General features: G+C 41.7%; 1 protein-coding gene across 3 annotated transcripts in view; it reads right to left on the bottom strand.

The window, feature by feature from the left end:
- The window catches only part of LOC117216313 (homeotic protein distal-less), a 94,449-nt gene that overhangs the window by 8,099 nt on the left and 74,620 nt on the right, over positions 1 to 11,730 (bottom strand). The window lies entirely within an intron of this gene.

Here is an 11,730-nt window from a genome sequence, read left to right as displayed (position 1 = left end):
AAGAGAGGAACTGCTCGTTTCGTAACTATCGTTTCTTTTGCCTGTTTCTCTGCCTACACGCCGCGCGCGGAACGTCGAGTTCGGCCTGTGCGGCGGATACTAATGCGCTTGTGCCGCTGTTAGGATTGCACATGCGGTATTTTTTTGTGTCTTAGCGCGATCTATACATGCGCCGCGTGCACGTGACGCGCTGCTCAATCTTACGTAAGCATGGCTCGGCTAGGCGAGCGCAAAGAGCGAGAGAGGAACAGACATCGAGCTGAAGCTCTACGTTTCGTATGTTTTGCGAGTACCAGGTAAACGGTGCGCGTTAACCCTGCGCGTAGAAAAAATTCCGGAAGCGGAGGGCCGGCTTTTTTACCACATCTACGTTACGTTTTATACGGTGCTTCCTTTTCTGGGAAATCGAGAGTTGCAACTTTGTATGTAAATTTTCTACGACAAAACACTGGGATAAGAAAAACACTGATTACATGTAACATGAATAATTGCTGGAATTCTTGTGTTCCTGTCCTGTAGATTAATTCAAAAGCGTAACGAGGAATCTGGATCGTTTTTGGAATATATAGAATATTTTATATTTCATTCCCTTTTTGAGCTCTGAAATCTTTAACTTCTTACGCTTGATTTTAAAGAGCCACGATAAATCGAGATCATTTATAATGGTTATAAATTATCCTATTTTTGTAATGTGAAATCAACATAGAAGTTTCGAAACGTATGTTTCATTCTAAAACGTTATAAAAAACTTAGATTCTTTTCAAACTTTATCAAATATTCAAATCTTCGTAAATGCTTTATGTTTCGAAATCACCGTGTATTTTTTAAATTCACGCTTTCTTCTAAGACTTTACGAAAAAGCTTGAATTATTTCTGACGTTTATAAAATATTTTATCTTCGTTAATTCCCAATTGTAAGAATTTCAAGTTCTGAAACCTTCGTAACGTAGTACATAGGAAACTCGGATACCGAGGATATTTTCCCCGTAGAACCTGCTATAAACCGCACACTCAACTCTCGAATATTAATCAAAGAAACTGGAACTCTTATCAATCACCGGAGAAGACGCTTCTTGTCAGTTCTCTGTGTCAACCCTCGGTGATCCGCCATTGCGTAACCGACGAGCGAGCGTTGGGTGTCGGATACGTACACGGAGTCCACGACTTTTTACGCCTTGGGCGTCAATCAAAAACCGTACGGTTACTTTAATTAACTAAGTCGGCTCCGTGAAGCACGGAGCCGGAGGCCAGCGGTGAACAAGGGGCAAGGGACGATGTGGTTAGAACGACGAGCAAAACGGAGAAAGCAAAGAGAAAAGGGGGAGGAGGTACGGGGAGGCATCGTCACGTCAAAACGAGTTCATTAAAACCGCAACAGCGGGTTTGTCTAACCTCGAAAGAAATACTCGTGGCCGACATTGTTTCACGTTTCGTGAGGCGCATCGGTCCGTTGAAACTCGCGGTTCTTTACTTGAGTACATGTGTTGCAAGTTCGCGTACTAGTCATAGAATACACGCGTTAAGAATGCACGTGTCACTATGTGTGCATTGTATAAAATGGTGGTTGGGCGGTACGATACGCGTATCGGCCGAAAAATATGTTGCTAGTCGAACACTCGCGAGCTTGCCTCCTTCTCGCAGTCTGTCTTATTGGCAAGCGTGTGGCTGGCGTGCCGGCGCAAATAAATCTCTTTCTAATTGCTCGGTGAAAAAGCGGAGCGTGCTTGCGCGCAGGAGATGGCGCCCGACAAAGGGGCCAGAACTAAAACCTCATCGCGGCGTGGTTTATTTCATTGTCGGGGCTGGGCTCCGGGCATTTGCCCACTGCCACTGGCTTTGTTTATTGATATTTACAGCCAGCGTGACACACGCGGCATACGAAGAAGAACATTGGAGGCCCCTAAGGGCTGACAACGTCGGGGTTGCTCGCTTTTGTCCATGAGATATTCGCTCGCGAGTTACGTCCGCCTTTTTTTGTTCGAAGACCACGGTATGTTGTTGTCATAGCATGACGCAGGTGTAGATTCTTCGACGCGAAGGGATGGTACGTTGGCTCGCACGGGAGAAAACTTGTTGGCTATTTAGAAGAGTTGTTTTATAGATGGAAAACAGTGGGAACGTTCGCGGCTTGTCGCGTAACGAAACTGTCTAGAGACGATCTCTCCTATCGTGAATAAAGTATCGGTTCTCGAAAAGAAATTTTCCGTTTAGACATCGATTGTCGTAATCAGTCTAGCCGCGTCATGGCGGGACATGCGTAACCAGACGGCAGCAGGAATTCTCGCAAAAAATGCACTGACCACAGCTCGAAATGTATGCAAATTCGCGTGACGAGTCAGCACCGCCTCGCGACGGAATACATAAGGGGTAGAGGAAAAACGAAAGGACGAAAGAGGGAGAAGAAGAAGGAGAAGAAGAAGAGGAGGAGCAAGCAGGAGAAGAATATACGAACAAGGAGAAGAGTACGAAAAATACGAAGAAGTAGAGGCAGCGTGTGCGAAGCGGGTATAACGCCGATGGCCACTAGAACGGCACGGTGGCACGCTGTTATCTCTTTTCCTCCAGCATCCTGGAGAATGTATAAACACGCGTACACTCTTCTATGTGTGAGTGGTTCTACGCAGCCACGTCGAATGGCCGCCCCGCGCGAGTGCAAAAATTACTCCTGTCAGCCGGTGGTCGCGCGCGAACCTCCGCCAAGGGATAAACAAAGAGGGAACAAGATAGGATGACCTCGTTGCTGGCGTCGTTGATATTGCTGGGACCAGCAACGGCTTCCGACATCGCCCAAGGCGAAACAGCGAGGCACTCTGGTAACAGCCCCCGCCTGTCGATATCGCCGATGCATACTCAATGAGCGACAGATCGTCGCCGTAGGGTGAAGGGGGCGTGAGGTATATAGAGGGAAGAAGGAACAGGGGTACAGCGGCGGGCACAGCAGCCCGGCAGCAGCCGGGACAAGGTTCCAGAGTAAAAAGTACGGCAACGTTTCGCCTGCGTGAATCCGAGAACGCGCGCGCCGCCTGTTTAATATTTATGAGAGAAGCATCTAGGAATAATCTACGTCTAAATGAAAACGCTCCCACCGATTCGAGCCGCGATCTCCAAGAACGCTCTCTCTCCCTCTCCCCAAATCCCCGGGCCAGCTGTTCGCCACTATGTTACCGATGGATTGTCCTAGCACGATTGGAATCGCGATGAAATCGCACGGGGTAGCGGGAATGTTCGTGGTTTGTGTAATGTCACGCGCATAAGCCAATAGGCATTTACTAATGTTAAACATAATTTTTATCAATGTTCGTTTATGTAATATGATGTCGAAACGGTATTACGATTTTGTTCTCTTTATGATACGCCGATAAAACGGCGGTCCTTATTCTACTTCATTTTATGATCAAAACGTTCATCTTTGAACGTTTACCGTCTAAATGTTATGTACAACGATATACAAAGGGGATTCTTTTGACACTACGTCGAATGGTAAAAAATTAATTGAAAGGAATTTACTAGCCTCCGTGTTGCCATACAAATGTTAGGATTGGGAAAGATTATACCGATTTTACTTATGTTTTATATTTTAAAGTACAACGTATAACGGCGTTATTATTATTTTTTATATTCGTATTAACATCATAATTACTTATACAATGAAATCAGATTTGCAAAAATGAAACCCAAAGAAACGAAGGATTATTTCATTACCAAAAGGAGATTACAACGATTTACGTTGGTGATTATGTCTGATCACAGATGGTCCTAATTCTACTGGGAACCTCGGACCGTACGAAGTATGTTACAAAGTTTTGAACTTTGGTCTACGATCTACATGTTGCTATATATACACGTATGTATCTCTCAATATTCGTCACTTAGTGACGTATGACAGACATGGATACCGTAATTGGTGCTTGCAAAAATGTAGTCCTTGACTTGATAATAGCAGTCGATAGCGGCACGCCGTTTCAGCGCAGTTCTGCTAACTGTAGTTACAACCTAGTTATACAATGGCGGGAGGTATGGGCGATAAAACTTTCGGAAGGTTTCGAAAGGTTATGGTAATGCGAACGTAAAAACGGTGAAGTTCCGTTGCATCTGACTCACGCGCTTCCTTGGGAAACATCGGATCGTTATGCCGGGCTAAACTAGATACCAAATTTATTTCTGTGTTTCCTCCGTGAAACTCCGTTAACTTCTTTTTTTTTTTTAACAATCAATCATGATACGTCTACTTTTTCTTCAATCTAAAAAATACGAGCAAAATAAGAAACATCAAAATTCATTTGATTGGCAATTTTTATTTCACGCAAACTACATATGCAAGATTAGTTTCTAGAATCAAATATCAGTTGTAAAGGACAATCTATTTTCTCTCTCTTTTTTTTTTTTTTTTAGCGTACAAGGAATTTAACTTTCATTTTGTAGAAGCTACGTATGAAAAATCGATCGTTACAGTAAAATATTGAACAGATAAATATCTAAAAGCGGCTATCTTCGACAAAATTCGCGTCACACAAAAGTTATCTATTCCATTAACAGACTATGCTGTATCATTCCCCGAATAATCGAAACGGGGGCTGGACAATTAAACGCAATTAGTCTAATGGCGGTAGCTGCGTGAGCAATAACACGATATAAAACCAATAGAGTGATGGCTGCTAGTCATAATTTCTCTAGGCATTGATAAGACCGCGCGCGGCTGACATTGTTCCACGTTTTTAACGCATTCTGTTTGACCAATGGCTACGATGTTTATCTACGTATAATTACTTTGTTTTTCAAATAAAACTCAACGGCAAACCAGTTTAAGCGCATACGAGTATGCAACGATCGTGGACGCGAACGCTAACAATATGTCTGTCGTACAACTGATTACTAATTATGTTCTCGGTACACAAGATTAAATACATTTCATGAAACATTTTTGTTACCATATTTCTTCTACTGGTCAGCTACTTGAATCACACATTATATATTTTTAATTCTTCGTAGCATATATCTTTAATATCTTTAATATCTAAACTTACAATATCTTTTTATCAAATTATTCAAGGTCAGCACACGAAATTCATTGTATCTTTCTTCATTTGTTTTTTTTGATATTTATGCGAAACTCTGCGAATATGTGAATAAGTTAACATCAGCACGGGTCACAGTTCGACAAGGCGCTTTTACTATGAGCAATGTCTTAGTTCAAATTGCATCTTATAAATTAATCAAGGTATCGATATGAAAATTTTCAAGCAGAGAAAACTGAGAGACATAAATCATCACTTCTGTATTATGTATCTAACACTACTTAAATTACATACCACTGATGTATTTACATCTGATATTTGCATACTACAATCTGGCTATATTCTACATAAGATCTCAATTACCATACTCCGTCGTTAAAGCGTTAATATGGTTATTACGTTAATGCAATTATTCTTCAATATGTGATATATATATATATATATATATATATATTCATATATGATATATATATATATATATATATATATATATATATATTCATATATGATATATATGAATGAAAATATTTTATTTATAGAAATGTAGTATCACAGGATTTAATCCTACAAGCTACTCCTAAATCTCATTTTTCTTTACAAACATGTGTCTAAAGTGTACGTAAGAGAAGTTAAATTACCTAAATATAGCTGCGAATTATTTCACCAATCATCACGTTTCGTTCACCTCCCCGTTGACCACGTGCAGATCTCCGCTGACACAAAATTGGAGGTTATATCGCAGCGGTGTATCGCCGATTGGATCGAGTTATATTCCCGTGGCGGGTCGATCTTTGTCCATATAGACAGGGACCCCCATCGGCGTGTTCTGAATGATCCAATCTGTCCGCACAATAAATAATCACGCGTATCGGCACGGCCTACCTGCGCCCTCCGTTAAGCCGAAAGCCGTAACAAACTAATCCGTCATCGGTACCGGACGACGGCCACACACTGTACGTCGCTGAAGGGTTTTTCAACGGGCTGGCAATCAGCTACGAATCGATGGAGATGGAAACGGGGACGTTGAAGCGAAGAGCCTCGAATTCTGATAACGAGTGGCGGCGAAATGAGGATATTTCGATCGATAAGGGCTGTTAACGAGCAACTTGTCACTGTGAAAATTCTCCCGAGTCTTTTGAAAGTAGAATATTTATTTCTCTACAATTCTACAATTCTGAAAAATTATTGCTTCTGTTGCTAGTACGAGAATCTATCTTAAACAGTTAAAGATTAACCCCTTTGTATTTATAGACGAGATATCTCGCGACGTATTTATCAAATACTATAAGCGAAATACTTGATATATCTGTTTTATCATTTTTGCAATGGAATATTACTTTGTACAGGTAAAAGAAAACTGACAGAAACTTTTGTGTTGTAACATTGCTATGTTTGACATCGTCAATTCCTTCGTGTTCACGGGGAATAGTATATTCGAAATGTGGACGAGATATCTTGCAAATTAATTTTTATCCAAATCTATAGAACATTATTCAAACATCTCGCGTCATTATACAAAGACCTACATCATATCTCACTTATAACGTTAGTGATCGATGTTATAGCGTAAAATATCTCATCCACATATACCAAAGGGTTAATCGAATCTTCCTAATCTTGAATATCACACGAGGCATCGACAAATTAAAGCATCATTGCTCCCAATCAAATCGAAACGTTCTAACTGCCACCGGGTTGCAACCAATGGTTCGTGGGAACGATAGAATCACCGAATCGAGGGATTCGAATTCGACCACGATTTTTATTAATGTATTCAAACAAGTATATATACGTACGGACGACATATGTCGGGTTTTCCGAACTGTCTCGTCTGTCAGAGCATGTAAGCAGGTATCGTAGGTACCTACGTTTCCTACCTAGTTGAGGGTGGTAGAGGGGGGTGGGGGACAGGGAAGGGGATAATAACAGCCGTGTAAATGCGTCACTAGGGCCCCGTTCGTTCGCATAATGCTATAATGCCTTTTTTTTATTTCGCTCGCCCGCTCACTCCCACAATGCAGCGTCGGGTTCCCCTGTTCCCTCAGCTCCGCTACTCCCCCGCTCCATGCCCCCCTCGCTGCTTCGGCGATTCCCACTTCCTGCCTGGCATCGGTGATGCGCAGTGCCACCTTAACAACAACGAAATTCCCCAGTGGTGCAACGGCCCCCTTGCGTTTTGCGTTCTTCATCGTTGCGTTTCTATGTTATTTTCTACTTCTTTCATTTTTTCTATTTCTACTTTTTATTTCGTTTGTTTCTAAAGTCAGGATAGTGGTTCGGCCGTTCTAGGACGTTACGAGTAAATCTACGATGTAAGAAACCCTCGAGGAATTGAAAAGATACCGTTACACATTTCCTCCGATAGTATCTACCGTTTGGTCAGCATCGAAAAAACAAATTTAATGGAGTTTCCGTTTACGGACGAGCCACGTTCCGTGGCTGGACGCGTTAGTTAGATATCAATCAAACGTTCGTGCGATGTTCTCGCCTACCTGTTTTTCCCATTTTTTTATCTTGTCTTTTTTTTTATTCTTCTTTTTTAATCATGATCGCGAGAAACATTTTGTTGCTCCCAGCGAGTACAATGGAGCACGTGCGCCGCACGTTTGTTTGCCGACCAGAGGAATCTTAATCGGAAACGCGATTATCACGAGTGTTATTATACCTATTCCCAACGACCAAGGTTCTCTGTTGCTTTCTCTCTATTCCCGTGTTTCGTTTCTCTCTGTGTATCGAACAGGCGAAAAATGGTTATGGCTGAAATCGAAACACCGTTTTACACCGCGATCACGTACCGTGTGGAACGAGTGAGGCTGCGACAGCCGGAATACGAGCGGTACACGCGCGTACCCTGTCACCGTTCCTTTGTCCCGGGACCATTTGTTATTTTGTACATATTCATAACGCCGTTACATCATCGCGTACCGATGCATTCTCTACCCGGCCTTTTCCTTCTCTCTTTTTCCCGTCTCTCTTTCCACCTGCGCGGACACGCACACTTCGTGCCGGTTACTGTTCATCGATACCTGCGCTCAGCCTGAATTCACAAGAGGGATTTAATATACAGACCGCAGCGAAATTGAGAAACTTTTGGAAGATTCGAACTCTCCGTTGTTTGGTTCAAACAATAATTGGCACTTCGAGGAAGTTAAAACGGAAGATTGTCCAATTGCAGAAATAGTAATTTTTACTTGAAGCGAGAGATAATCTTACAGATGATCGAAGAATTTGTAGGTCAGACATTCTTATTGTTACAGTGAGACACAGAATTATTGACTGAGTCGGAGATTTAGCAGATACTTGAGAATTAATGACACATTAAATGGGATTTTTATATTTTTCTTTTCTAAAGCGTTTGCGTTATGAGAAAAATAGATTAAGATATAGATCGTATTACAGTTACGAGAAAGCGATATGTAGCATTCAATTCGAACGATTTAACTTATTACAAGACGATTCTCAGGAGTCAGTTTTCTGCTGTTTATATCGAAGAATAAAATAAGCGATACATCTGGTCTGTCATCGACTGCGAGTAGGCTGATCAAAAGAACAGATATCAGAGTATGTGTCTGAAGTCCACTGTTACGTGACTGTGGCAAATGTGGTATATTTCCACGAGTCATAGAAAATCCTACTATCTCAAAAATCTGGGAAATTTTGAAAAATATCAAAAACATGTATCAAAAACTATTGTTGATTGAATATAGAGAACGAGTGATATTTCGTATATCATCGGAAGTGAAAAGTTTGAAGAATGTCAAAAATATGCTTAGCTGAACTATTACTTGAATTGAGCTACTACTTAAACAGAGAAAACAAGTGTATTACGTGTATCATAGGAAATGCTGATGGAACGAAAGCTCGGAAAAGGCTTGAAGGATGTCGTAAATATTTATGTATGTATCAGAATGCGCTGTTAACTGAACACAGTGAATAATTAATATCTCATAAGAAGCTCTAATAGAGGAAGGAGCATGGACAAAGTTTGAAAGTACACGAGGACGAACCCGAGTCCCGTTATGCGTTTACGTGGTTTTATGATAAAATGCAGATGCACCGGAGCAAACGTTGAACCACATCTCTCTCTCCTGGCTACATGCAGATCCTGGCTTACGTGAGAAATCTTAGGGAACCGTTATTGTATATCGTACTGGCTGTCGTTCGCAAGACACAAAGGCCCTATTCATCCGCATGCAATCGCATGCATAGGAACTGATCCTGACTTCCAGCATGCCTCGCATCGCTTCGCGCCATCCTCTTCGGCAAACGAGTACCTCCTTGCTCGCTCAACCTCGTTAGATCGTGGTAAAAGAATAATATCCGGCGTTAGACCCCGATGTTCCACTAAATGATATCCCGATTATATTATGCTTCCGTGGCTTTCACCGAAAACGTTCACTAACATTTATCTCTGTTGTTCCATCAGTATCTGCCATATAGGACGATGGATCATCAGGTTTTTAGTTTAGCCTAGTGATTCGTGGATTACTTTCTCTCCTTCACTTTCTGTTTCAATATTTTTATTCGCCGGAACTCTTTATCTTTGTAACGATCTCTGGTGTTTCAATAAGCAGCCTTTTATACATGGTACGGGTAATTTGGATGTGGCTATATGTTTAATCTTTTTTTTTTTTCATTTCGAATCGAATTTTCACTTTCAGCGTAAATTGTATAACACGTTATCTTTGCTCCTTATCGGTGCTCGTTCAACGTGTCCATGTAAGTGTGTACTTTAGTATAGGATCAAAAGAGATATTAATTATTCTATTTGAAAATGTATCTCAGTCTAAGCGAAAAATTCAGATTATTTGATATTTCTTAATGTTATTTGGTAATACCAAATAATCTGAATTTGCTAGTTCATAGCGGGATAGATTTCTAAATAGAATGACGAAATCTCCCAATGCTCAAAGTTCCCAACTAAATCAGTGACCCAAAGCTTTTACTCCGCCAATTTAAAACATTTCTTTCTTTTCTAAAAAAAAAGCAATCTTTTGCAAACAAAGAAAATTCAAAATCTAATATTCCACCTATTCAAAAACTAATCATCCCTCCGAAAGTTTAACAAACATCCACTCAATTTACTCCACACCCTTCGACACGTATAAGAGGGGGTGGGATTCGAAACCAGGAGCCATCGCGTTCAACAGCTCAATCCTGCGTTTCAGCCGGTTGTCATTGGCATAATTAACGAGACGGGGCGAACTCGGCTCGGCCGATTCCCATGTCGGTATTCGCGAGTTTCCACGAGCTGCTCTCGGAATAAGTCCTCGTTTGTAGGTGGATACCTTCGTCACGGTGAGCGGTTCGCACCATGGTTTACCGGACAATCGTGGTGGACGCGCTCGAGGACGATGAGCGGAGACAGGACAAGAGAGAGAAAGAGACAGGCGGGGAAGGAAGAGTGGAAAAAAAGACGCGAGGAAGAAGTTGAAGGCGGAGGAGAGGAGAAGAAGCGAGAGGGTGAGAGAGAGAGAGAGAGAAGGAACCTTCTTCTTGGTAGCGGCCGCGGAGGAAGAAAACGAGGGACCACCGGGAACAGAGAGGCAAGGGGCAAGGAGAATGTCGTGCTGTGCTCATCGAGGTGTAGATCCTCGTCCCCTGGGTCGTTCCTACGCCGTGGTCAGCGTCCCACTAAGCCACGGTCGCGTTTACATTCGCGTTCTGACTGCGTTTAAATTGCAGTCGTACATAGAAAAATGAGCCTCCGCTGTTTTGTCTTCGTTGTTTAGCCCCTTTTCACTCCATTCTTCTGTGAAAACAACAGGAGTACGCTTTTCTGAGTAATTCTTCTTGTTTAGAACTTCCTTCTCCTTATGTTCATCCGATAGTTCACATAGTTTCTTGTTTTTGAGTATTTCGAGAAGAAGACTTACAAAATCAAATAGGACCACAAGAATACAAATATTAGGTACAGTCGGTGGAATTTTGCGACGATGATACGCAACGTATTTGATAGATATCTCTTTGTAATACATGTTTTACCGTTTCTAATTCAGCGCGCATGAATATATGCTGCATTAACATCGGTAGATATGCAATGTTTTCTGGGTTAGTGCTTTTTGCTTTAAGATAGTGTTGCAATTCCACTACTTTGTGGAATAAATGAGAAATATCTCTTCTGAGTGCATTTTTCTGAGACACGAGATAAGCAAACGAAACGATAGCTATGTATACATTTCAACGTTTGTATGCATAGGATGTCTAATCACTGTTATAACAGCGTAACGATATCACATTGGTCACATCCATCATCTCTTCAAGGCTATACCACTACAAACAATAATTTCTCATCTACTTCTCGTCTAATATTAAACAATAAGACACATGCAATTGCATTTGTTCCACATTATCAATTAAAAAGAAACTGATTATACTGTAACATTCATTCCTAACGGGAACAACGTGTCTTTCGTGTAAGAATTAGATAGCACAATCTCAAGATAATCTGCCCAATCAATATTCCTCGCGCAAATATTAATATCCCTAAACACTGTGCAGCCGCATCATCCGATAAGATCGAGCGTGTCGAAGTTTCGCTTGGACGATCGTTTCGCGCCTGGAATCGCACCTGTTGGTACCGTTCTCTTATCCAGCGGCAAAGTGGAAGCGGATACCACGATACGACCAAGAGCGTGCACCAGTCGTGGTATCTTCGAGGGGACGCTGAGTGCACGGATTAAGATGTAAACGACACGTTGTAACGCGGCGGCTA

Source organism: Bombus bifarius, unplaced genomic scaffold, assembly GCF_011952205.1.
Source record: "Bombus bifarius isolate JDL3187 unplaced genomic scaffold, Bbif_JDL3187 scf7180000010271, whole genome shotgun sequence".
Classification (NCBI taxonomy): Eukaryota; Metazoa; Arthropoda; class Insecta; order Hymenoptera; family Apidae; genus Bombus; species Bombus bifarius.
This window is presented reverse-complemented; position numbering and strand designations above follow the sequence as displayed.